This window comes from Balaenoptera acutorostrata, chromosome 2 (assembly GCF_949987535.1).
Source record: "Balaenoptera acutorostrata chromosome 2, mBalAcu1.1, whole genome shotgun sequence".
NCBI lineage: Eukaryota > Metazoa > Chordata > Mammalia > Artiodactyla > Balaenopteridae > Balaenoptera > Balaenoptera acutorostrata.
Window position 1 is genome coordinate 69,544,305 of NC_080065.1, and position 27,308 is coordinate 69,571,612.

The 27,308-nt window shown below is 34.9% G+C and overlaps 1 protein-coding gene and 1 non-coding gene across 8 annotated transcripts in view; one reads left to right on the forward strand and one right to left on the reverse strand.

Annotated features, from left to right (window-relative positions):
• XRCC4 (X-ray repair cross complementing 4) overlaps window positions 1-27,308 on the forward strand; it is a 274,654-nt gene that overhangs the window by 81,585 nt on the left and 165,761 nt on the right. The window lies entirely within an intron of this gene.
• TRNAL-CAA (transfer RNA leucine (anticodon CAA)) lies at window positions 9,232-9,304 on the reverse strand. Its single transcript has one exon. It is a non-coding gene; the product is annotated as a tRNA-Leu (tRNA).

A 27,308-nucleotide genomic window follows, 5' to 3' on the forward strand; every position in this document is an offset into this window, starting at 1 on the left:
CCTGCCAATGCAGGGGACACGGGTTCGAGCCCTGGTCTGGGAAGATCCCACATGCCGCGGAGCGACTAGGCCCGTGAGCCACAACTACTGAGCCTGCGCGTCTGGAGCCTGTGCTCCGCAGCGGGAGAGGCCGCGACGGTGAGAGGCCCGCGCACCGCGATGAAGAGTGGCCCCCACTTGCCGCAAATGGAGAAAGCCCTGGCACAGAAACGAAGACCCGACACAGCCATAAATATAAAAATAATAAATAAATAAATTAATTAATTAATTAAAAAAAAAAAAAAAAAAAAAAAAGAACCAAGCCTGTAGAGGCACAAAAGCCAATCAGCATTTAAAAAAAAAAAAAAAAAAGTTAGGCAAATTGAGCACTACCGTGTGAACATGCCATTTATTACTTAGGCTATGGCAGTTATTCTTTAAAAGGTTGCCATATTTCGTGAGCATTAAAATATTAATATATTATCAGTGATATACTTTTAAAATAATCAGAAGTCATAACTGAGAAATACTATCATATACATCAAATTAAGTTCCTTAGTGAGATAATACTTTTAGGGAGTGAAGAGGTCTAAGAAATTGATGAATCTTACTTAAAAATTAGTTTTTATTAGTTGAACAAGGAAATGTTGAAACTAGGGAGTATCTCTCAGATCTATGTCTTAAACATATCTAAAATCGAAATCCTCAGTATTTATTTGGTAAAATATTAATTATTGCAAAAGAACCTATTTTAAGGTACATATTATCTTCAATATGAAATATATCACTAATCTTATGGCAAAACTTTTGGTTAACTAGCTGGAGATATATACACACACATATGTATTTTCTCTCTTTCTTTCTAATAAAATTTATATGCAGTGAAATGCACCGATTTTAAACGTACAGTTTGATGCCTTTTGAAGATGTATACACCTGTGTAACCACCACCTCAATCAAGGTACAGAACCTTAACATCACCTCAGAATGTTTTCTTGTGCCCCTATCCAGTCAATCCCCAGCCCCCATAGGCAGCCACCCTTCTGATTTCTCTCAAGGTAGAACAATTTTGCTTGTTCTTGCACTTTACGTAAATAGAATCATACCGTATGTAATCTGATACGGCCAGCTTCTTTTGCTCAGCATACCGTCTGTGAGATTCATCCAGTTGGTGCCTGTATCAGTAGTTCATTCCACCTCATCGTTGAGCAATACTCTGTTGCTTTCATATACCACAATTTGATTATCCATTAACCAGTTGTTGGACTTTTACATGGTTACAGTTACAACTAGATTTGGTTTATCTTATTTCTTTAATTTTTTTTTTCTCATCAATATTTTTAGAGCAGCTGTAGGGTCACAGCAAAATTGAGAGGAAATTACAGAGATTTTCCATATATGTACAGCCCTATTCCCACGCATGTACAGCCTCTTCAGTGATCAACAACCCCATTTGTTACAATCAAGGAACCTTCATTAACACATCATTTATTATCCAAAGTCCATGGTTTATGTTAGGGTTTAGTCTTGGTGTTATACATTTTGTGGGTTTGGACTAATGTGTAATGACATGTATCCATCAATTACAGTATCATGTAGAGTGTTTTCACTGCCCTAAAGTCCTCTGTTCCTCTGCCTACTTATCCTTCTCTCCACTTCAGTCCCTGGCAACCACTGATCTTTTTATTATTTCCATGGTTTTGCTTTTTACAGAATGCCACATAGTTGGAATAATACAGTATGTAGACTTTTCAGATTGGCTTTTTAAATTAAGTAATATGCATTTAAGATTCCTTCATGTCTTACACAGCTTGATAGCTCATTTCTTTTTAGTACCAAATATTATTCCATTGTCTGGATGTACTACAGTTTATTCATTCACCTACTGAAGGACATCTTAGTTGTTTCCAAGTTTTGGCAGTTATGAATAAAGCTGCTATACACATCTCTGTGCAGGTTTTTTTTGTAGATAAAGTTTTCAAGTCCTTTGAATGAATACCAAAAAGTGCAATTGCTAGATTGTGTGGTAAGAGTATGTCTAGTTTTGTAAGAAGCCCCCAAACTCTCTTCCAAGGTGACTGTACCATTTTGCAGTTCCACCAGCAATGAAAAAGTTTCTGTTGCTCTATATCCTGTCCGCATTAAGGTGTTGTCAGTGTTCCAGATTTTGTCCTTTCTGATAAGTGTGTAGCGGTACCTCGTTGTTGTTTTATTTTGTGGTTCCCTGCTGACATATGGTGTGGAACATCTTTCACGTGCTTATTTGCCATCTGTATGTCTTCTTTGGTGAGGCGTCTGTTAAGGTCTTTCCCTTAGTTTTAATTTAGATTGTTTCTTTTCTTATTACTGAGTTTTAAGGGTTCATTGTATATTTTGGTCCACAGTCTTTCATCATATTTGTCTTTGCAAATGTTTTCTCCCAGTCTGTAGCTTGTTTTTTTATTCTCTTGAAATGATCTTTTGCAGAACAGAATTTTTTATAATGAAGTTCAGTTTATCAGTTATTTCTTTGGTGGATTGTGTCTTTGGTGTTGTATCTAAAACCACACTGCTGGACCTAAGGTCATCTAAATTTTCTTCTACATTATCTTCTCGGAGTTTTCTAGTTTTGCACTATACATATAGTTCTATGATCCACACTTTGAGTTAATTTTTGTGATGCATATAAGGTTTGTGCCTAGATTTTTTTTTTTGCATATGGACGTCCAGTTGTTCTAGCATGATTTGTTGAAACCAACTGTCTGTGCTCCATTGTTTTGCCTTTGCTCTTTGCCAAAGATGTTTTTCATTAGTTTTTGAATGTCAGAGACTATGTTTATTTAACCACTGCTCCTCAAACATTTCCATTCAATTATTCTTTTTTGTTAAAGGGAGTGAACTGGGTGTATGGCCTATTAGCTAGCATAAATGCAAAACTTCCTTGAAGTGTATTGCTTTAAATATTTCATATGATGCTTTCTGTTAACATGGCAGAAACTCAGTGTAAATTCACAAAGTTAAGAAGAATAGCAGAGGATATCTAAGAAATAGATCAGCTCGGTGCTTTGTGACCACCTAGAGGGCTGGGGTAGGGAGGGTGGGAGGGAGATGCAAGAGGGAGGGAGTATGGGGATATACGTATATGTATAGCTGATTCACTTTGTTATACAGCAGAAACTAACACAACAATGTAAAGCAATTATACTGCAATAAAGATGTTAAAAAAAAAGAAATATCTATACAATATTTGAAGATGGGAGACAAACGATTTGTAACCCAGTAAGTGGAATGGAAAAAGAGTCTAATTCTTTTAGGAGAGGTTGCTACAGAGGCAAACTGATTCCTAAACAGAAAGCCTCAGGAATTGGAGGTACCAGTTATATACCTCCAAAGCTAAGGGTATAGAACAGTGTTAAAACCATGATAATTTGTTTAAGGCTAATAAGGGACACTTAGACCACCCAGGTAGCCATGCACCTAATTTTCCCTCTTGTCATTCTCAGAAAAAAAAAATCTGGGTTTACAGATACCAAACAAAGCTGAAGAAAGGTTGAGTGACTTTACTAAAAACATGAGGATTAAATGAAAGTCTCCATAATGAACACTGGGAACAGGCTCCCTTCCCTTGCTTAATTGCAAGAATATAAGCAGCCAGTCTTATAACTCCTAAGGACAGGGATGAGCTGATCAAGAGTGAAGACTCTCAGACATTGGCAGGTAGGGGGGGTCTTTGAATACAGTGTCTCTGCATGACCACACTATACTGAGGCCTCCCCATACAGAGATTACAATCAGGTTTTAGTTTTTCACTGTCAAATACAGATGGCTAGCAAAGATTGCCAGACATTGGGGGAAAGCCTGTAATATAAAACACAGTGATCAAATCAAATAAAAAATATAAAACAACTTTGAATAAACAGAGATACTGAAGGGGAAAGAATAAATTTCTAATAACTTATAATTAATATGTTCAGATAAATAAGAGAAGTTTGCATTAGTAAGGCAAAGATAGGATATATGCTATTAAAACAGAGCTGTCAGAGAAAGGGCAAAGGTCTGGGAAATTAAAATAAGTTTTAAAAAATATTAGAATAGTGGAAGATAAATGAAGGCAGTCTTCTAGGAAGTAAAATTATAAGAAAAAGAGATTAATGAAATGGGAGAGGAAAGAAAATTTGATCATCAATCCAGGAATTGCATTCTCTAGTAAGGGTTCCAGAAAGAAATAAAGAGGAAAATGATAAAGAAGAAGTTAATTTTTAAAAGACAAAATACAAGAATATTTGTTGGATACACAGGACATATGTAACATATATGAAAGTGTCCAGCACAATGAATGTAAAAAGACCCATACCAGCTCACATATCATTGTGAAATTTCAAAGCACCGGTAATATATTGATGAACCCCCGAAAATCTGGAAAAGGAAGAAAATAGGTAGAATAAATACACACTAAACATTGGGAATGAGAAAATATTTGTAATTCTCAATAGCAATACTGGAAGCTAGCAAGAAGTAGACCAAATTTTGAGGGACAATAATATATAACCGGGAATTCTTTCATAACCAACCAAACTGTCAGTTGTCAATAAGGATACTTGCAGATATGCAAGGTCTCAGAAATTTTATCCCACAAAAATTCCTTCTCATTAAGTTTCTTAAGAGTGTGTTTCACTAAAACGGGAGTACACCAAGGAAGAAGGAAAATACAGGTAATTATATAAATAGATATCCAAGGAGAGAAACAAAGGGAAAGATAGGTTGATGGTGATGGGGTGAAATCCCAGGATAACTGCTTTGTTTCAGCCTTAGGGAGTAACCACCTGAGGGTTGACAAGATGATGGAGGGCTTTAGGAAGGTTTTACCCAGGGGAAAATGTATTGCCTAATTAATGGTTGTCCATGTTGAGAGACATTTATAACTCTGTTGGAGACTTTGGGGATGAATTAGTGATAAGCATGTAGAATACAGGTGCAAAAATGAGGCAATAATTAATTCAGAGAAAACAAATAAAGTTGACCCTTGAACAGTGTGGTAGTCAGGGGCACTGACCTCCTGCCCAGCCAAAAAATCTGCCCAGAATTTTACAATTAGCCCTTTATATCCACAGTTCCTCCGTATTCCTGGTTCCTCTGTATCTGCAGCTGTGCATCCCTGGATTCAACCAATCTTGGATTGTATAGTACTATATAAGTGGACCCATGCAGTTCAAACCTGTGTTGTTTATGTTAACTGTTGTTGTACAAGAAAGAAAATAATAAAACATAGTGTATTACATAGTTCAGCCATGAACAGTTTTACACATTGTATCATTATGTAAACACTGAAATGATTTATTAAGAAGTATAACTGTGGTGAATGAGTGGAAGCAGAGAAAATGAATTAGGGGTGAAGAGTGGTAAAAAGAGTTAAATTCACATCTTGCATAGTGAGGAGACTGAAGAAAGACTATAAGGAAATAATTAGTGAATGGCTAAAATTGACAAGTTGTGAAAAGTAGCTAAAAGCATGAAAAGGGATGCTTCTGTGGAGCTGGAATCTGGGTGTGGGAGTGGGATGGGGCTTTTTCAGAATAAATCTTGTAGAACTCTTCGACTTTTTAAATTACATGTGTGCATTATTTTGGTTAAAAATGGAATTAAAATATGCCCATGACTTCAATATTCTCTTCCATATTGTACTTGTGATAGTTTTAATATTTTTTATTTATTTATTTATTTATTTTTAATTTTATTTATGGCTGTGTTGGGTCTTCGTTTCTGTGCGAGGGCTTTCTCTAGTTGCGGCAAGCGGGGGCCACTCTTCATCGCGGTGCGCGGGTCTCTCACTATCGCGGCCTCTCTTGTTGCGGAGCACAGGCTCCAGACGCGCGCAGGCTCAGTAATTGTGGCTCACGGGCCCAGTTGCTCCGCGGCATGCGGGATCTTCCCAGACCAGGGCTCGACCCCGTGTGCCCTGCATTGGCAGGCAGATTCTCAACCACTGTGCCACCAGGGAAGCCCCAGTTTTAATATTAATAAAAATTTCCACCTCTCAAAATGCCTGAGTTAAGTGTTCACTTGATGTGGCAGTTGAATATGTGGATTGCTGTGCCCACTTCCTTGGACCATACTGCTCTATAATAATCTCATTGTATTGAGGAAGCACTCCCTAAATCTAAATGCTTATGTGGGATTTTTATCTCTTGAAAGCAAATTGAGAAAAGCTGACTGTATTCAATAACTTTAAATTTGTGAAACCATGGGATTTCTATCAAGTAAAGGACTAGGACATCATCTTCTGTAATGATCTGTCATGCTTCTGGGCTAGGAATAAATCCATGACAGGAGATGGATTAGATGATCTAATAGTTAGTTTTCCACTTAAAAAGAATTCTTGTTTTCTTTTTAATAAATTAAGAGAAACAACTACCCCTCATATGACAGGGATTAGATCTCCTTCTAGATTGTGAAAGAATTATTGTCTATATTCTAGAAACAATATAAGAGGATTTTATATTGATAATTAATGTAAAATCATTGCCAACCTATGAAAGAGACTTTATCTTGAATGTATTTTAAAAAATAAACCAATAAAATTTACCTAATATACACAAAATAACAGTTATTTCATGCAAAGATGATAGTAATGTCAAATACTGTAAAGTCATCATGAATTTTGAGAAACAAAAGAGGAAGGTAGGGGGAAGTAGTTTATGAATGGGCAAAGACAATTTGATGTTTGTCTTTTATGACTCATAATGAATATCACAAATTTTTTTTTCATAAGACTGTGGCATATTAAGCTGGAGAACTGTAATAGATTTTAATCGTAGGAGACAGAAGGGAATGTTGCCCAGTTTTGCTGAAAGAAACTGTGCTTTTTTCTTTAGTTATGAAATAGAAAATATGATAATCATAAAGAACTAATCTTGTGTGTACAACATTGAGCAAAAAGTATAAAGTATTTATTTTTTAATTCATATAGTTATGTTCATTCCTTTCATAGTTTTCTTATATTGCTCACCAAATTGCATTACTTCTCCAAGTAAAGATATATATACTTCTCCAAGTAAAGATATACTTCTCCAAGATATATGCCACTATGACACAGACATCCAAATTAAGAGAAGAAGACAAAGTATTGAGTAGAGTTCCCTGTGCTATACCGTAGGTCCTTATTAGTTAACTATTTTATATATAGTAGTGTGTATATGTCACAAACTTAGACTTTTTTTTTTAACATCTTTATTGGGGTATAATTGCTTTACAATGGTGTGTTAGTTTCTGCTCTATAACAAAGTGAATCAGCTATACATATACATACATCTCCATATCTCCTCTCTCTTGCATCTCCCTTCCACCCTCCCTATCCCACCCCTCTAGGTGGTCACAAAGCACCGAGCTGATCTCCCTGTTCTATGTGGCTGCTTCCCACTAACTATCTATTTTACGTTTGGTAGTGTATATATGTCCATGCCACTCTCTCACTTCATCCCAGCTTACCCTTCCCTCTCCCCGCGTCCTCAAGTCTGTTCTCTACGTCTGCGTCTTTATTCCTGTCCTGCCCCTAGGTTCTTCAGAACCATTTTTTTTTTTTTTAGATTCCATATATATGTGTTAGCATATGGTATTTGTTTTTCTCTTTCTGACTTACTTCACTCTGTATGACAGTCTCTAGGTCCATCCACCTCACTACAAATAACTCAATTTCGTTTCTTTTTATGGCTGGGTAATATTCCATTGTATATATGTGCCACATCTTCTTCATCCATTCATCTGTGGATGGACACTTAGGTTGCTTCTATGTCCTGGCTATTGTAAATAGAGCTGCAGTGAACATTGTGGTACATGACTCTTTTTGAATTACGGTTTTCTCAGGGTATACGCCCAGTAGTGGGATTGCTGGGTCGTATGGTAGCTCTATTTTTAGACAAACTTAGACTTTTTGATGATATTTTCAAATAAGAGTTTACCTACAGTTCCAGAGACACCCTGACAGGATAAAAAAATAATATTCTTTTATCTCACTTCTTAAAATTTGAGTCCCATTGTCAGATTATATCACCTATATTGCACTATGAATATTGCAGAGCTTCTGTTTATTATTGTAAATGCATGATTTTATTATGATTAGAAGTACATAGAATTTTATATTAAACCATTGTAAAGGCACATAATTTTATGTTAAATTAATAATTTGTTAAATGTAAACATTTCAAAGAGTTCCTTATATTTAGGACTGTGTTTGATATTTCTCGTTTTCAATATGGCATGAGCTAAAATTTTAAAAATAAAAAAGAAGTGGAAGTGGCTCTGAATCTTATCTTCCAAATTTTACCCTATTTCTGAAATTAAAGAAAATATTTAAGCGTATTAAATAATTACATGTCTGAGAGACCTGTAAAAGACTAACTTTTAATGATAGGGTATGCCATTTGAATTGTATCAATCAGAGAATATTAAATTATTTCAGGGAACACAAAAGAAAAAGCTCAAGGAGCCTGTGCTTGTGATTGTACAGCAGTCGGCTTTCAAATTCATGATCAAATACATAAATCATATTCTATAGATCTTTGATGCATTATTATTAATTATTATTATGTATGTGCAGTGTCTATTTGGAAAGTAGTCTAATCAATTCTGTTTCATTTACTTGTATTTTCCTTGAAATGTTCTAGTAATAGCCTCTTTGTTCCAAGTTATCAAATTTTTTATACCAAAATTAGATATTACGTATATGTAGTCAGCTATTACCAGTGTACCATATAGGATGATTGATAACTTTTGTTTATATTATTCTGTGAAGTTCTTTTGTTTATTCTTACTTCAGATAGTGTTCTTTCAGAATTCTAATCAGATGGCATTTTCATGTAGGAAGTCAGATTGCCTGTGATTAGAGTGTTCCTGCTTTTCTTCTCAATGTATCTTCATGACTTATCTTTTGGTTGTTTACAGACTGCTATCACCTCAGTGCCATAAGAGATAGTGTAGACCTCTATGTCTTTTGTCCCCCCACTTAAGAAGACCAAATTTTAATTTGATTACTTGGAAACAATTATTTTTAAAATTTGTCACATGATAGTCTATAAGTTGTCATTTTTCAGGCACTTAATATAGCATTTATATGAGCTAGGATTGTTATAAGTGCTATGTCAGCTAATTTAATAATAACAACAACTGTATGCAGTTGATACTATTTATTTATTTATTTATTTGGCTGCACGGGGTCTTAGTTGAGGCACACGGGATCTTTTAGCATGCGGGCTTTTAGTTGTGGCATGTGGGATCTAGTTCCCTGACCAGGGATCGAACCCGGGCCCCCTGCATTTGGAGCATGGAATCTTAACCACTGGACCACCAGGGAAGTCCCTTGGTTGATACTGTTATCATCCCCATTTTACAGATGAGGAAGCTGATACACAGAGAGGCACATAGCTAGTAAATGACCATTGTGCCCTCAGTTCTTTTTATTTTTATTGGATGAATAATAAGAAATTTTTGACCTTAAAAAGTGTCCCTATGATTACAAATTATACCTTTTAATAGATAAGAATAAAAACAGTATCTGATTAAAGAAGTCTAGGGAATCCCTTTAATACTTATTAATATACTCAACTTCCATTTATTTTATTTCAATTCAAATCAGTTGCATTTTTTTAAACCACAATAGAATTATGTGCTAGTAGAGCACTGGGTTGCTCCAGGTAACTCATGAAGTACTGTTCTTTCCTTCACTAAGCATATTTGTTCATTTGTCTTTTCTATTAGAAGTATAAAGAACTTTAATAAGTAGACTATATTTTCTATATTGTCCTTGAATCTGGACTCATAATTTCATGTGAATTTGCTACTTTTGGCTTACTTATACCAGCAACTGTTTTGTAATCTTACCTTAAATTCTAGTTTGGCATATGCCTTTAAATCTTATTCAGTCTCTATGAGTAGATATTGAAGTCCAATGCTTACGTAAAATTTAAGTTCATTTATTTTCTGCAGTGAGGATGCTAATTCCCTCTTATGTTGGGTTACCCTGCTTGCTGTTGTCATTTTTAACTAAATAGCTATGAACTATCCAAACTTCGCTTGGCTAAGCATTAGTTGATCAGGGGAAAAAATTAAATTGCGTTTCATTTCCTGTCTTATCTTTGGATTTCTATTTTAATGACAATCAATTTGTAATAGTGGAGTTTATGGAGTTTACCAATTTCAGTAAACTCACAATCACCTCTTCAGCTGCTTTGCTTATTGACAAAGGAAGGAAGAAATATATCTGGAAGGCTTTTGATTAACTCTTAGTTATATACCTACTAAAATGTATCACACATTTTGCCACTGGGACATTTTATAGCTGTCTCCTTTTTGTTTTTAATACACTTTTTTCCCCATGTGAAGACATCTCTAAAGTTACTGGGTTTCTAGAAACATAAATAGAGAACAGATGGCCACTCACACCTTATGACGAATACAATGGGGACAGAGGACTTTCATCACGTCATGGTCAACATGCTAGCTGTCATGTGGTGGACATCTGTGACTGTTTGAAATAGTCCCTGCTGCTGTTGTGGAGTCTCTCAGGTCTGGTGTCAGTCCTTTTTACAGTAGCTTATTTTCAAGCAATTAGGTTTCTCAGTTGTTTATTAGTCTGAAAAAAAGAAAGATAACTCTGAATAAATAAGAGTTAGGAAGTGTCCCAAATACAGTTGTTTTTCTTTTAGATTGTCCTGTAGTTGTGCAAACTGATTCGTTAATGTTGATTGATATCTCATTACTCATCAGCATTGCCAAATTTGGGAATTGAATTTCATTAATGAAACGATCTTAATGGACACATTGCTATACTTGTATACCTGTGGACAGAGCACTGTAAAACAAAATAAAGCATTGCAGTTTAGATTAACTCAGGGAGAAGACCAAAGGTAAAAGTTAAATCATGAATTATATCAGTAGGCTTCCAATATTTATAACTTTAATATCCAAATCATGAGCAATCCCTAAGGGTCTATGACAGAAATGATCAGTAATTTTCTGTAACTATGAATTTTAATTTTGCATCACAGATTCTTAGATGGGAGAGTTGCCTACTTATCCACATATAATTTGATATTTTGTTACAGTAGCCTTTGAAGTGTCCAAAACATTGTGTCCTTATGGAAAAATGGTCATCAGATCAGAAGGAAAATTTTGGTGAATATTGAAAATGCTCTTAACTTGTAACAAAACATATCTGAAACACATCTCCTGAGAGCAGTGTGGCTTTGAAAATGTTAGGAGCTATTAGAAAGGTTTATGTTTTGTAAATGTGAATTCCTAAGGTCTTAGAAAATCTAACCATCATGTCAAAGGTCTTCTTGTATGAAATTTGTAAATAAATGGTATAATAGAGGACATTAAGGTTCTTAAACAAAACAAAGCAAAAACAGAGACAAAACCAAAAATTACTGGTTGTTAACTTAAAAGGATAATTTTTAAAAATTACCTGATTCTTAGAAAGAAATTTGAATGATTTGGAAGTCTTATCCACTCTAGTGACCTCTGCTCTCTATATAAGAATTTACTAAACAGAAAAAAAATCTCAGTTTTATACTATCTAAAGTACCATGAAATTTGAAATTGTAGAATATATAGTAATTAATTTTATTCTGTCAGCAGAGCCTGTGAGTGAATGTCACATATTTAAGCTGTTCTTCAGAGAAATTTTTGTTACACATGTTTTACAGTAACATTTTCAATAGATTATTCTTTGGAAAAGTCAAAAATCATTACTTTTTAGATAGTACTAAGATCAAGGACAGGAAATTTAAAAATTTTACACTTTGGTATATATTTTGGGCATGTAACATATTATATTAAAGTATTTCCATTAAAAAAAATTCTTTCCATCTCTCATATCTTCTCCCAAGCTAAATAAGACTGCATCTATGAATCACATTGATTTTATTTTGTTAAAGACTGTAAGAAATTATTAGGAGTAAACTCATAATTATAGCTGGCAATATAAAACTTGTTAGGAATACGAATTTGCTTTATGGAGGACATCTAAGTTATGATTGTGTATCATTTGATGTGTTTATTTTGATATGTTTATTTAATTTTAAATAGTAATTAAAATTGTTTTTCTCTCAATGCTCTAAATAATGTGAAATGTTAAAGAAACTATTACCTGATTAGGTACGGGTTTAAGATAATCCTATTATACAATAAAATAACATCCTAGAGCTTTAAAACTTTGAACAAACATGCAGAATTAGTTACCATTTTTCAATTCAAAATGAAAACAAATGTGAAAGTTTCCTGATCCAGGGAATAATGAAATAACCCTCCTTTCTAAATAGGTATAACCTCTGAAAGTAAAATTAGTTTCTGTGAGGAGATATTCTTTCTGAAAAGTCTCTAGCATTTCTTGAGGTGATATACATGTCTATGATTAGGGTAATCTCTAGACATAATTGATTTTATTAGATTTATCTTAAAATATTATGAAGAAGACACTATGGAATTAGAGGATTTTATGTCCTGGATAGAAAACTGGAATCGTGGTAATACGGCATGTTGAAATCGCTGAGGACAATGATGCATAATCTTCAGGCCTTTTGTAAATCCAAGTGGACAGAGAACATGACCTTCTTGTCATTCACATTTGTGCTGAGCTGAGTACTCAATAAAATACCAAATGATATTCATGAAAGTAATGTGAGTGATTAGAAAATTGTTATATGGATTTCTAGGACTGACCTATGATATGAGCCTCCATCCCATTCCAGGTACATAGAAATGCTGAGACATGAAAAGAGGGGTGAAATCTCCAGGGGACAGAAATGAAAAGATAACTTGAAGCTGGAGTTATGCTGCATTGGCCAGAGAGGTCATTTGGCCAGTATAGTTCTAGAGGCTTGAGTTTAATGTCTACGTGGTGATAGGATACTAGGGATTCACTGTGGGAGGCAGGGCAAGGGTGAAAAGGGAGGGAGCCTCTTGTGCACATGTCTGAGTGGAATCAGAGTTTATACTGTCCCCACAGCACAGGGATCTCAGGCCAAGAGATTGTCATAAATAATTTCTCAAACTCTTGCAAAAGCAAATGCTAAGCTATATAGAAGCTATTGCAAAGCCTATGCAGATGGGAATCTTATGAAGAGAATACCCCTTCTGAAGACAAGTTCAAAATAAAAAATTCCAGCCCACATGAATCATCTAACATGACTAACATGATACAGTCAGCAACCACAATAAAAAGGACAGTTATTACCACGAAGTATGAAATAATATAAAAAAGTAATATAAACTAAGCATATTTTAAGTGATTAAGCATATTTTAAAGGAATATGAAACATAATAAAATGGAGCAAAGGAAACATAAAGACATAGAAAATAGAGGAACAAAGTAAGATGGTAGAAATAAACTGGTAAATCAATTATGTGAGTATAAACTCTCTTATTGAAAGAGAGTCTAGATTGTACAAAATGCAAAATCCAACCTTATGCTGTTTATAAGAAACACATCTAAAACATAAGGATCAAAATGATTGAGAAGAAAGATAAAAGTAATACACCAGACAAATATTAATCAAAATATAATTTATGAGGGAATTTTATTATTATACCAAAAATATGCCTGAAGCCAATAAGTGTTGCTGGGAATAGGGAAGAACTAGGAAAACATAATAATTCTGAGAACCTATATTCACCAGACAACATAATCTCAAAATACATAAAGCAACAATTAATTGACTCAGTTACAAGTTGAAATTTAAAAATCCAAAATCATATTGAAAGTTTTTAAAACATCTCTCTCAAAAATCAATATATTAAGCATATAAGAAAACAGCAAGAAAATAGAAGACGTGAACAGTGTATTTTAACAAGATTACTCGGATGGATGAATGGATGGGTGGATGGGTGGATGGGTGTGGATGGATAGATAAGCAGATAACTAGATAGATAGGTAAATGGATAGATGGATAGATAGATCTATCTAAATGGGTAGATGGATAAATAGATCCCTTTATCTAACATTAGAGAATATACACTTTTTTTCAATCTTACTAAAGCATGACAATATTTAACTATGTACTAGGCCACAAAGGACTCTAGTAAACTAGAGAATCAACATGCAGTTCTAGTTTTCTATAAATAGTTAATTACGAAAAGATTGTCTCTGCCACAAATATAAAACATACACATATAAGAAAATTCATGGGCCAGAGAAGCAATTTAAAGAAAGATTATGTAATATTTAGAATTGAACAGCAGCCAAAGCACTGCATATCGGAACTTGAAGCTAAAGAGTTAGCATAGTTTTTAAACGCATATTTTAGCAATGATTGAAGATTGATGAGCCAAGCTTTCAGCTCATGCCACGCGATCTGAGAAGCAGGGTGTACAACAAAGAGAATCCTCAAGATGATGCTGAAGGGAGATCCAGGATGACTGCACTACAGTTGACTTAGAGAGCATAGGTCCATCTTGGAGTAGGGGTTGGTCAGAGAGCCAAGAGGGATGAGTCTGAGGGGGCTGGTAGTGGGTGTGATTATTTGATATGTTGGATTGTTTTGAGTTAAGAGTTGAAATTTGCCAAACGTAAGTTGTTTTTAATATTTCCCCATTATCATTTAACATCTATTTTATCCTTCCATTTTTTTAAAGAATATGTTTCAGATTTATGTTCTAATTTTTGGTAAACTAGTCATTTTTTCATAGTTCATTTCCTTTTTAAAATTATGGATGATTTTTATGATGTTTGGCTAAGTTTAAAGGGAAGTGCTTTTGTTCGGTTTAGAATATATGCTGACTGGATAGCAAAGAATACCTCCTTGAAACTGTTCATCTGAGGACAACTCTAAATTTTAAATACTATTTTCTCAAAGATTGATTTTCTTATACTCCTTGATTTGGAGTAGACTTTCACTTTTAATCTAGAGAGAATTGTTTTGTTCTCTTTAGGGAAAGAGAGTTGAACTTTTACAAGAAGATTATGAAACACGAAGCGAGTGCTGTACTTGCTAACATAAAATGAGCAAAATGGACACATCGTGTCACGGGCTGCTTGTCTCCCTCAAGAGACAAAGACTAGGCCAATCTGGGCTATCCTTCTAAGAAGTTAGAGCAGCTGGAGTTTGACATTTTTCTTGTCTAAATCTAAAGACTGGATAATGTTCATATTGGATCTTACTTGTCTTTCCCACTTTTGGTTTCCTGTGTTCTTTTTGGCTTGGGATCTTGGTTAGTGTGCAGGATAAGCTTGAGGAAAAAAATCCTTCTCATTTCAGGATGAAATATTTAAAATAAACAGGCTGTGTGTTTATTACTGTGGAAACCAGACAGTAAGTATGACTGTAAACAGAGTGATTTCAAAAGACTAAGTGATTAAATGCCAACAGGACTGCAATAATACTATCATTCTTTCATAACTTTTATTTCTACCATAATTATTGAAATGCCTTCTGAAGTAATTTTATGATACTTATGTTAATCTTTTGTCATACATACATGATTTTTTAAAGAGTTTTAGTAGAAACATAGTCATTTATTTTACTGAATGGAGAACCTTGAAGGTATGCTTGTTTTCAGCAATTATGATGGCTAGACTCTTCTGAAGGTGTTAAATTCTCAGGAATCACTTGACAACATTTTTCATGTTTGTTAACCACCAGTGAAATAGTGATTTTGTATCTTGTGAGTTTGCTGCATCTATCTGCTTTCTTCTCTAGTCTTTTCATGGGACTGCATTCTGAAAACCTAGTTGTAACTGTCCAACTCCTCTGATATATAACTTAAGATTTTATATAACACAGGTTATTTCTCATTCTAGTGAATCATTTTGTGCCTGATAGGATGACATTTGGGTAGAGCTTAATGAAACCAAAGTTGCTAGAATATGAATTCAGCTTGACTCACTCATGGTAGTTGCACCAGCCTTATCTTGAAGCAGTCCCTGTTGTTTCATTCAAAAAAACTGTATTTTCTATATACTAAGTACATTAGTTTTCTATTGTTATATAACAGATTGTCACAAATTTAGCAGCTTAAAGCACCATCCATTATCTCACAGTTTCTATAGGTCAGAAGTCCAGCCATGGCACAAGTGGGTTCTCTGCTCAGGATCTCACAAGTCTGAAATCACAGTGTCAGCCAGACTGCATTTTCACCTGGAGCTCAGATTCCTCTTCCAAGCTCATGCGGTTGATGGCAGCATTTATTTCCATGCTGGCTGTTAGCCAAGGGTTGTTCTCAGCCCCTGGAAGCCACTCTTACGGCTCCCTCCGTCTTCAAATCCAGCAACAGAGAACTTCCTTCAAGTTGACTCCTCGCTCTTCACAAAGATCCCAGTCCATTTTGAGGGCTCACGTGCTTTGCTCAGGCCCACCAGAATAACCTGTCTTTTTAAAAGTCAGCTGTGACATATAACCTAACCTAATCATGGGTGTGACTATCTCATTACATTCTCAAGTTCTCACACACAAAAGGAGAGGATTACACAGAACATGTACACCAGAGGACTGGAATCTTGAGGTGCATCTTAGAATTCTGCATACCATTAAAATAATAGAGACTGTTAGGTATGTATTTCTTCAGTTTCTTTTTTCCATCTTCATATGTGTCTGTATTCTTTTCTTCCTCTAGCTTCAGCAAAGGAAGACTCTTTATTTGAAGTTTAAATTCTTCCTTCCTGGTCTTTCCCACCCCTCCTTGAATTTACTCTATTAGACTTGCATGTGTTCTCACTCTCACACTCAGCTTTACTCTTGTATTTTAATTTCTCCCTGTCTATTTGCTCCTTCCCTTCAACTTATATGTTGCCTGGTCCTCAGTTCTCTTCACTCAAGTGAATCTGACTGCACTTTTCTATGACTCAGGTTTAAGTCCACTATCTTTTTTGAAGGAACTTTTCCAAACAGCTGATTTTCCTGTCTCTGGTCCTCCCTGCTCTCATCTACTACCAGAGGGACATTCTAAAATGCAAATCTAATCACACTATTCTGCTTAAAAATCAGTGGAAGTCCCACCTTGTTGCCTTTACCAGAGGACCACATATGGACCACAGACAGGTTATGTTTGGCCCTTAAATGCAGAAAACACTTTAAACGAGTTTCCAAGAATTTAAATCAGGAGCTTATACCTAAAAATATGGATTTCTGGCCTCTCTTAAAAAATTAGAAATCTGAGTAGTCTGGCCTACATTTCTACAAGGCAACTACTCCTTCCACTATTACTACTAGTAGCTGCCCCTGTAGGTGGGAAATGCTCTGTATAGTTTTGCCAACCCATCAACTTTATTCATTTACTTTACCTGCCTAGCCCCTGAAGACAGTGACTTTACAAGCCCTGACCTAGAGAATAAAGACTAAATGTCTTAGCATTTATCATTTTTCGTAACATCATCCCATTCATAATTTTCAAATCATGTTGCATCTTAGTTGACTGATTACGTTTCAGTTTCTCCTGCCAGATTATGATTTCCATAAGGACAGGAAGTATGCTTTGTTTATGCTTTCACTCTCAGCCCCTAACAATCTCTAACACATACCAGAAACTCAGTGAAATTGATTTAAATGGTGCTGATTGTACTTTCACACTTACATACTGATTTTATGTGTCCATATAAATTGCTAAAAAGGCGATACAGACAAAAGTAGGTATCAGCTCTCTAGCACTATTGGAAAATCTTAAAGCATAACTTAATGGTCTACCAAAAGTGAATCAATAGAGTCATTTCGATTGACAAAGAATAATCCATTGTAATACTGTTATAGTGGCAGTGGTGGTGGAAACCCTTCAACATTTTCAATGTCTTGTTCCTTTTATACTTTCATTGGAGTATAGGAATTTGGACTCCCCTGATGGTGTTGTGCGTTCAGAACATAGAGAAAATAGGGCTTCCAGTTAGCTCTTGTTCCTTTCTCTGTAAGATACTGAAAGGCTTTCTCTTTGTTGACATCCATCAATCAATAAATATTTATAATTTTTCGAAGTAGGTTTCTTAACCATTGCTATTCATTAAAGAGCATTTTAAACTATGATTTTTTAAGGTGTTTTGAGAATGATGGTTTTGGTTATTGGAGGTGATTAATAGAATTTCCACTGTAGTTCTTTATGATTGGATTAAAACATGAAAATGTAAATGGGATTATTGAACATACATAAATCTAGAAGGATGAAGTTTGTAGTGCTTTGTGTACTTAAATTTTCTTGTTAGAGTTTGTCTGCAGATTTTAGTTCTGTTTTTCAGAAATGTCATATTGAACTACTTTAAAAAAATCTTTCTCTCCAGTATCCCACAGAAGCATACTTGCATGGAATTAGAGGTAGATACTCATGTTAAAAAGAATCATAGATTGTTGTTGGCAATGAGAGGGAAATCATATTTAATCCAAGACAGGGTGGTTCCTCTAGGTTACTCACTGATGAGACAAAAACAATGGAAAAATTTGCATCATTGCTCTTTTTCTCCCTCTCAGTAAAATTGTGAACAAATTCTTTTTGTGATCCTGTTTTTGTGTTGATCTCACAAGTTGAAAACATTCTGGACCGTTCCCTATTTCAGTGGTAGTTCACAATGATGACGTGAATTGTCTACAAGAAATTGTTTTCTGCATATGTTCCAACAGCAGTCATTATTTGTAATATTCTTTGGTTTTATTTTTAGATATTGTTTCAGTATTTCTTTATTTTGTTATTTATAACGTTCAATCAACACTCATTAAATAAAACCAAAAACCTGGATAAAGGTAGTTCTTACCCACTTCACGTTTTTTTTTTTTTTATAATTGAATTGGCCAAAAGATAATCAGGGCACAGTGGGGGAATTTAGGAAATGAGTTATCTTTAGGACATAACCATAAGCACCATAAGACTGAAATACTACCTGTATTAGAGTTTTCCAGAGAAAAAATATATATCTCCTATGTAAAGTATCTATCTATATAGATATAGATATCATAAAGTATTGGGTCACACAAGTATGGAGGCTGAAAAGTCTCACTATCTGGAGACCCAGGAAAGCTGGTGGTGTAGTTTAAAGGCTTGATAGCTAGAGAGCTGATATTGAATTTCCAGTCCAGGTCGGAAGCCCTGAAAACCAGGAGAATCAAGGGCAGGAGAAGATCCGTGTTGCAGTTCAAGTTGTCAGGTAGAGAGTGAATTTAACTTTCCTCTGCCTTTTTGTCCTATTCTGGGCCGCAACTGTATGAATGGTGCCCGCCCACAATGGGGAGGGCAATCTATTTTACTTAGTTCAGTAATTCAAATGCTAATCTCTTCCAGAAACACCCTTACAGACGCACCCAGAAATAATGTTTAACCAGCTCTCTGGGCATCCAAATAAAATTGACACATAAAATTAACCATCACACTAGCTATTGCCAATCTTGATATTGAGAGTCTGATTATGGTCCTATATATTGATATCATCCTTAAAATTTCACACTGCTACTATAATCCCCAAAATGTGCTCATCTATTCTGAGATTGATGAACTTGTAAAAAACATTGAATATAATGAGCATTTTTAAAAATTAAAGTATAGTTGATTTACAATGTTGTGTTAATTTCTGCTGTACAGCAAAGTGATTCAGTTATATATATATATTCTTTTTTATATTCTTTTTTTTTTTTTTTTTTTTTTATATATTCTTTTTCATTATGTTTTATCACAGGATATTGAATATAGTTCCCTATGCTATATAGTAGGACCTTGTTGTTTATCCATTCTATATATGATAGTTTGCATCTTAATGAGCATTTTTAATAACACTTCTCATACTATATAACAGGTACCTTTTTATGAGTCTCTGTGGGCAGGAGCACTGTATTATTTCTTTGTACCTTTGATATATATATTAGTATTTGGTGAAAAATTCCTTTAAACTGTTTGTTGGATTAAAAGTGTGAGAATGAACAATTCTTTGAAGTTACATAGTAGTTTTTCTTTTTCTTTTTGAATGTCACTCATATATTACCTGGGAATTAGGGCGAACAGTTTGGATGATAGTATTATTTCAAATTTTTGAAGTTCAAAGATCAAGGTCACAGCTTGTTGGCAAAGCAACATCATCCTAGACAATAATGTTTATATTTTGTATATCTTGTTCTGGAATTTAAGTACCAAGAATGCGGATAACATAAAGAAGAGAATTTCAAATTTTAGAGCCATTTTGTGACACATCCCGTTTTTCTTCATATTTTTAGCTTCAGCCAAAAGGAAAATATACATAGGAAGAAAGAAGTGTGTTAAGAAAAACCAGAATTCAGATCTAATTGTCAATCTTTGATATCACATTTAGGTCTAAGAAATGGCTATTAAAACCAATTTAATTGTTACATTTGACAACGTCAAAATTGTAAAGTAGACTTTGAATTTATGCTCAATAAAAACAGTTGCTGCTAAGATACAGAGTTGTTAAAAGTAAAAATCTCAGTTAAACAAATGCTAAACAAATAGGAATTTACATTTCAGATAGCTATTCCAGTAGATATTCAAGTTCAGAAAATCTTTCTAGATTGCAGAGTCAAGGTGGCCAGATTTCTTAAAATCATTAAGAGGAGATCTACACAGATGACCTTTGAGGGTGGAAGTATATTAGGTATATCCATATGGATGAGAGTATTTTGGTTAAGGGGAAGACAAGGACAGAATAAAAAATAGCCTTTTTTAGCCCCCCAATAATGCCTGGTTTCTATTTCCTATGAGACTAATGTGCAATGAACTGAAATATTAGCTCTGTCCGGTTTAGGAAAACAACCTAACCTTATGGGAGCCATCTTCTATTTATTTGCTTAAAATTACTACTTCCGTAGTGATTCTAAGGAACATGGAATGTGACGATTGCTGTCACTTAATAAATAGAATCCCTTTGGGAAGAGTTTAGGTCATGTCATTTCAAAAGCAGTTGGCCGTCCCATATAACTTTCTTTGGCTTATGCATTGGCCCAGTTAGCAATACTTCGGTGGCAAATTTGAGTTTATCCAAAGCATGAACTTGTAAAAACTTGCCATGAATTTGAGAAGTGTACTTACCCAGTTTAAAAATTAAATAAACCTGTCAGAGCTCCCTTTCCAAAGAGGAGCTCTGTATGTGCACACCAGGAATTATGGCCTCCTTCTTCAATTTATAACCAAACACTGATTTATAAAATTAAGTCATGATAATTTTTAAAGAGTCTACATTCTGTGGTTTTCTGAACTGGCTTATTAAGGAGAGTGTTTTTTTTTTCTCCCTTAATATGTTGTAACCATGACAATAAGTGCCAAAGCGTTTCTCACAGCTAAACATAAACCTTTGATCTGACCTTTTGAGTCATACAAAGAAAAATTATTCTTTAAAAATTTTATGAAATATTCATTTTGTGTCTGACATTACTTCCCCATTGGCTATGACTTTTCATGTAACCATATATCTCAGTATACACTGTATTTTCAGAATGCCGCCCTCCCTTGCATTGCTCCCTCACTTGAGTTTTAGAGATTCATCCCTTAGCACCCCATTGAATGAATGGAGATTACTACATTGTCAAAATACAATAACTGCTATACCATTTGGACATTTTTGGCAATGGGTAAGTGTTCTCATTTGAGATTGCTTCATAAGAAACAGTTCACAGAAGTGGAACTACAATATGCCAAAACAGTTGACTTCTTTTGGACTTAACTAAGTTTCTGGTTTTAATATTTGCTAACAGCAAGGTGCTATTATATGTAACATGACTTATTTACATAATTACCACAGAACACTTGGTGTTTCATCTAGCAATGACATTATTTCATTGAAAACAGTAATTTTACTACTGCAATATTTCAACATTTTTGTCTGGCTACATTTACACTTTGAGCTTTTAAAGGCTGAAAATTCATGGTTGTAGTATTATAGTTTGTATCAATTTTTCTAAAATTAATCTACTAACATTGTAGGCCTTATAAAGTACTACTACCCTCTTTACATTTATGTAAAGCAGATATTCTATCTGATTCATCTTTCCGTAATGTAGATTGCCTTGTACATATACATGGTAGGAACTAAAGAAAGAATATTTAATTGAATTTCAAGTTTTCATGTAGGATTCTACAGAAACTTATTGACCGTATTTCATATATTCCTTGTACTACTTTAGTCTTATATCCAGAGCTCAAAATCTGAATTTATTACAGTTAGCCCCAGAGAAATATAATTTGATTTATTTCATCACATTGAGTGGTGAAACATATTCTCTGAACATGTCTTTATTATTTTGAGGACATTAATTCATTGACTTCTGGTATCCAACATTGCCATGGTAATCCAGTGCCATTCTAATTCCTTATAATTCATTCACAAGTAACCTATTTTATTGCTCTGTAATCTCTTAGGATTCTCTTTCTGTCCCATATGTTCTGAAATTTGATGATGCCATGCCTTGCTATGAGTCCTCTTTTGATTAAGTGTGCTGGGACCTTAGTAGACCCTTTCCATTTGGAAATTTAAATCTTTCAGTTCATGTATTTCTTCTGCTTTTTAAATTCCTTCTCTGTTTTGTTGTCTCTTTTGGCTAATTCTATTATGTGGATTTTAACTCATCATGTACTGTACTGATCCTCTCATTTTCTTACATTTTCTGTCCTATTTCCATCTGTTTACTTATTTGTGTGTGTATGTGTGTGTGTGTGTTTGTTTAGCCCAGAATTCCATCCTTTGACACCTCAAGTCAGGAAGAGTGGACTCTACTTATTCTACAGGAGCTCTAGGACTAGACAGTGCCATGTGAGGAACAGTCATACAAACATGGATCTCACCCTATTTGAGTACTTCCTAGTTGCTGCCTGCTTTCTGTCATTCTTCAGTCCTTGAAATAGGGTTTTGTTTCTTGGGTTTTTTTTTTTTTTTTTTTTAAGGGTCGGGGGGCATCAGAGTTTATAATTGTTATCTCCAGGAGGGTTTAGTTTAATACAGCTTACTTTGCTATTAGCTGAACTAGAACTATCTCAATGTTAACTTTTAATTACATTTTTGTTTGTGAGAAAATTCAATTAAATGCATGGCTACCATCCATTGTACTCTCTAATTCTTCTCAATCTCATTAAAAATAGTTGTTAATTTTTATACTTTACAGGCAGTTTTCCTATTAGGTAATTATCACCTAAAAAAAACTACCTTGAAAAATTTAAAATGTTTTTTAGAGCAATAATTTCTTTTTATCTTGTCTCTAGGTCAATAAAGAAATAAATCAAAGTAAATACTACTAGTTTTCTATATAAATATTTTAGATTGGAATTTGGTTTTTAGAGATCTGCCATTAAATTATAATAAGTATGCTTGTTAGGATTCTTAGTAAATATATTTGGATGAAAATTCTGACAGAAGAATTTTTTTATTATTATTTTTTTAACATCTTTATTGGAGTATAATTGCTTTCCAGTGTTGTGTTAGTTTCTGCTGTATAACAAAATGAATCAGCTATATGCAGACATATATACCCATATCCCCTCCCTCTTGCATCTCCCTCCCACCCTCCTTATCCCACCCCTCTAGGTGGTTGCAAAGCACCGAGCTGATCTCCCTGTGCCACGCAGCTGCTTCCCACTAGCTATCTGTTTTACATTTGGTAGTGCATATATGTCAGTGCTACGCTCTCACTTCGTCCCAGCTTACCCTTCCCCCTCCCCGTGTCCTCAACTCCATTATCTACGTCTGCATCTTTATTCCTGTCTTGCCCCTAGGTTCATCAGAATCTTTTTTTTTTTTTTTAGCTTCTATATATATGTGTTAGCATATGGTATTTGTTTTTCTCTTTCTGACTTACTTCACTCTGTATGACAGACTCTAGGTCCATCCACCTCACTACAAATAACTCAATTTTGTTTCTTTTTATGGCTGAGTAATATTCCATCGTATATGTATGCCACATCTTCTTTATCCATTCAACTGTCGATGGACACTTAGGTTGCTTCCATGTCCTGGCTATTGTAAATAGTGCTGCAGTGAACATTTTGGTACATGACTCTTTTTGAATTACGGTTTTCTCAGGGTATATGCCCAGTAGTGGGATTGCAGGGTCATATGGTAGTTCTATTTTTAGTTTTTTAAGGAACCTCCATACTGTTTTCCATAGTGGCTGTACCAATTTACATTCCCACCAACAGTGCAAGAGGGTTCCCTTTCCTCCACACCCTCTCCAGCATATATTTGTTTATTTATTTTTTAATTATTTATTTATTTTATTTATTTATGGCTGTGTTTGGTCCTCGTTTCTGTGTGAGGGCCCTCCCTAGTTGCGGCAAGCGGGGGCCACCCTTCATCGCGGTGCGCGGGCCTCTCACCATCGTGGCCCCTCCCGCTGCGAGGCACAGGCTCCAGACGCGCAGGCTCAGCAGCCGTGGCTCACGGGCCCAGTTGCTCCGCGGCATGTGGGATCCTCCCAGACCAGGGCTCGAACCCGTGTCCCCCGCATTGGCAGGCAGACTCCCAACCACTGCACCACCAGGGAAGCTCATATTTTTTTATTTTTTGATGATGGCCATTCTGACCGGTTTGAGGTGATACCTCATTGTAGTTTTGATTTGCATTTCTCTAATAACTGGTGATGTTGAGCATCTTTTCGTGTGTTTGTTGGCAATCTGTATATCTTCTTTGGAGAAATGTCTATTTAGGTCTTCTGCCCATTTTTGGATTGCATTGTTGTTGTTTTTTTTGATATTAAGCTGCATGAGCTGCTTGTATATTTTGGAGATTAATTCTCTGTTGGTTGCTTAGTTTGCAAATATTTTCTCCCATTCTGAAGGTTGTCTTTTTGTCTTGTTTATGGTTTCCTTTGCTGTGCAAAAGCTTTTAAGTTTCATTAGATCCCATTTGTTTAGTTTTGTTTTTATTTCCATTTCTCTAGGAGGTGGGTCAAAAAGGATCTTGCTGTGATTTATGTCATAGAGTGTTCTGCCTGTGTTTTCCTCTAAGAGTTTTATTGTGTCTGGCCTTACATTTAGGTCTTTAATCCATTTTGAGATTATTTTTGTGTATGATGTTAGGGAGTGTTCTAGTTTCATTCTTTTACATGTAGCTGTCCAGTTTTCCCAGCACCACTTATTGAAGAGGCTGTGTGTTGTCCATTGTATATGCTTGCCTCCTTTATCAAAGATAAGGTGACCAGAGGTGCATGGGTTTATCTCTGGGCTTTCTATCCTGTTCCATTGATCTATATTTCTGTTTTTGTGCCAGCACCATACTGTCTTGATTACTGTAGCTTTGTAGTATAGTCTGAAGTCCAGGAGCCTGATTCCTCCAGCTCCATTTTTCTTTCTCAAGATTGTTTTGGCTATTCAGAGTCTTTTGTGTTTCCATACAAATTGTGCAATTTTTTGTTCTAGTTCTGTGAAAAATGCCATTGGTAGTTTGATAGGGATTGCATTGAATCTGTAGATTGCTTTGGGTAGTATAGTCATTTTCACAATGTTGATTCTTCCTATCCAAGAACATAGTATATCTCTCCATCTGTTTATCATCTTTCATTTCTTTCATCAGTGTCTTATAGTTTTCTGAGTACAAGTCTTTTGTTTCCTTAGGTAGGTTTATTCCTAGGTATTTTATTCTTTTTGCTGCAATGGTAAATGGGAGTGTTTCCTTAATTTCTCTTTCAGATTTTTCATCATTAGTGTATAGGAATGCAGGAGATTTCTGTGCATTAACTTTGTATCCTGCTACTGTACCAAATTCATTGATTAGCTCTAGTAGTTTTCTGGTAGCATCTTTAGGGTTCTCAATGTATAGTATCATGTCATCTGCAAACAGTGACAGTTTTACTTCTTCTTTTCCAATTTGTATTCCTTTTATTTCTTTTTCCTCTCTGATTGCTGTGGCTTAACCTCCAAAACTATGTTGAATAATAGTGGTGAGAGTGGGCAACCTTGTCTTGTTCCTGATCTTAGCAGAAACGGTTTCAGTTTTTCACCATTGAGAACGATGTTTGCTGTGGGTTTGTCATATATGGCCTTTATTATGTTGAGGCAAGTTCCCTCTATGCCTACTTTCTGGAGGGTTTTTATTATAAATGGGTGTTGAATTTTGTCAGAAGTTTTTTCTGCATCTATTGAGATGATCATATGGTTTTTATCCTTCAGTTTGTTAATATGGTGTATCACATTGATTGATTTGCATATATTGAAGGATCCTTGCATTCCTGGGATAAACCCCACTTGATCATGGTGTATGATCCTTTTAATGTGCTATTGGATTCTGTTTGCTAGTATTTTCTTGAGGATTTTTGCATCTATGTTCATCAGAGATATTGGCCTGTAGTTTTCTTTTTTTGTGACATCTTTGTCTGGTTTTGGCATGAGGGTAATGGTGGCCTCGTAGAATGAGTTTGGGGGTGTTTTTCCCTCTGCAATATTTTGGAAGAGTTTGAGAAGGTTAGGTGTTAGCTCTTCTCTAAATGTTTGATAGAATTCACCTGTGAAGCCATTTGGTGCTGGGCTTTTGTTTGTTGGGAGATTTTTAATCACAGTTTCAATCTCAGTGCTGGTGATTGGTCTGTTCATATTTTCTATTTCTTCCTGGTTCAGTCTTGGAAGGTTGTGCTTTTCTTAGAATCTGTCCATTTCTTCCAGGTTGTCCATTTTATTGGCATATAGTTGTTTGTAGTGATCTCTCATGATCCTTTGTATTTCTGCATTGTCAGTTGTTACTTCTTTTTCATTTCTAATTCTGTTGATTTGAGTCTTCTCCCTTTTTTTCTTGATGAGTCTGGCTAATGGTTTATCAGTTTTGTTTATCTTCTCAAAGAACTACCTTTTAGTTTTATTGATCTTTTCTATTGTTTCCTTTCTTTTTAATTTATTTCTGATCTGATCTTTATGATTTCTTTCTTTCTGCTCACTTTGGGGGTTTTTTTGTTCTTCTTTCTCTAATTGCTTTATGTGTAAAGTTAGGTTGTTTATTTGGGATTTTTCTTCTTTCTTGAGGTAGGATTGTAGTGCTATAAACTTCCCTGTTAGAACTGCTTTTGCAGCATCCCATAGGTTTTGGGTCGTCTTGTTTTCATTGTCATTTGTTTCTAGGAATTTTTTGATTTCCTCTTTGATTTCTTCAGTGATCTCTTGGTTATTTAGTAATGTATTGTTTAGCCTCCATTTGTTTGTATTTTTTACAGATTTTTTTCCTGTAATTGATATCTAGTCTTATAGCATTGTGATCGGAAAAGATACTTGATATGATTTCAATTTTCTTAAATTTACCAGGGCTTGATTTGTGACCCAAGATATGGTCTATCCTGGAGAATGTTCCATGAGCACTTGAGAAAAAAGTGTATTCTGTTGTTTTGGGATGGAATGTCCTATAAATATTAAGTCTGTCTTGTTTAATTTGTCATTTAAAAATTGTGTTTCCTTATTTATTTTCATTTTGGATGATC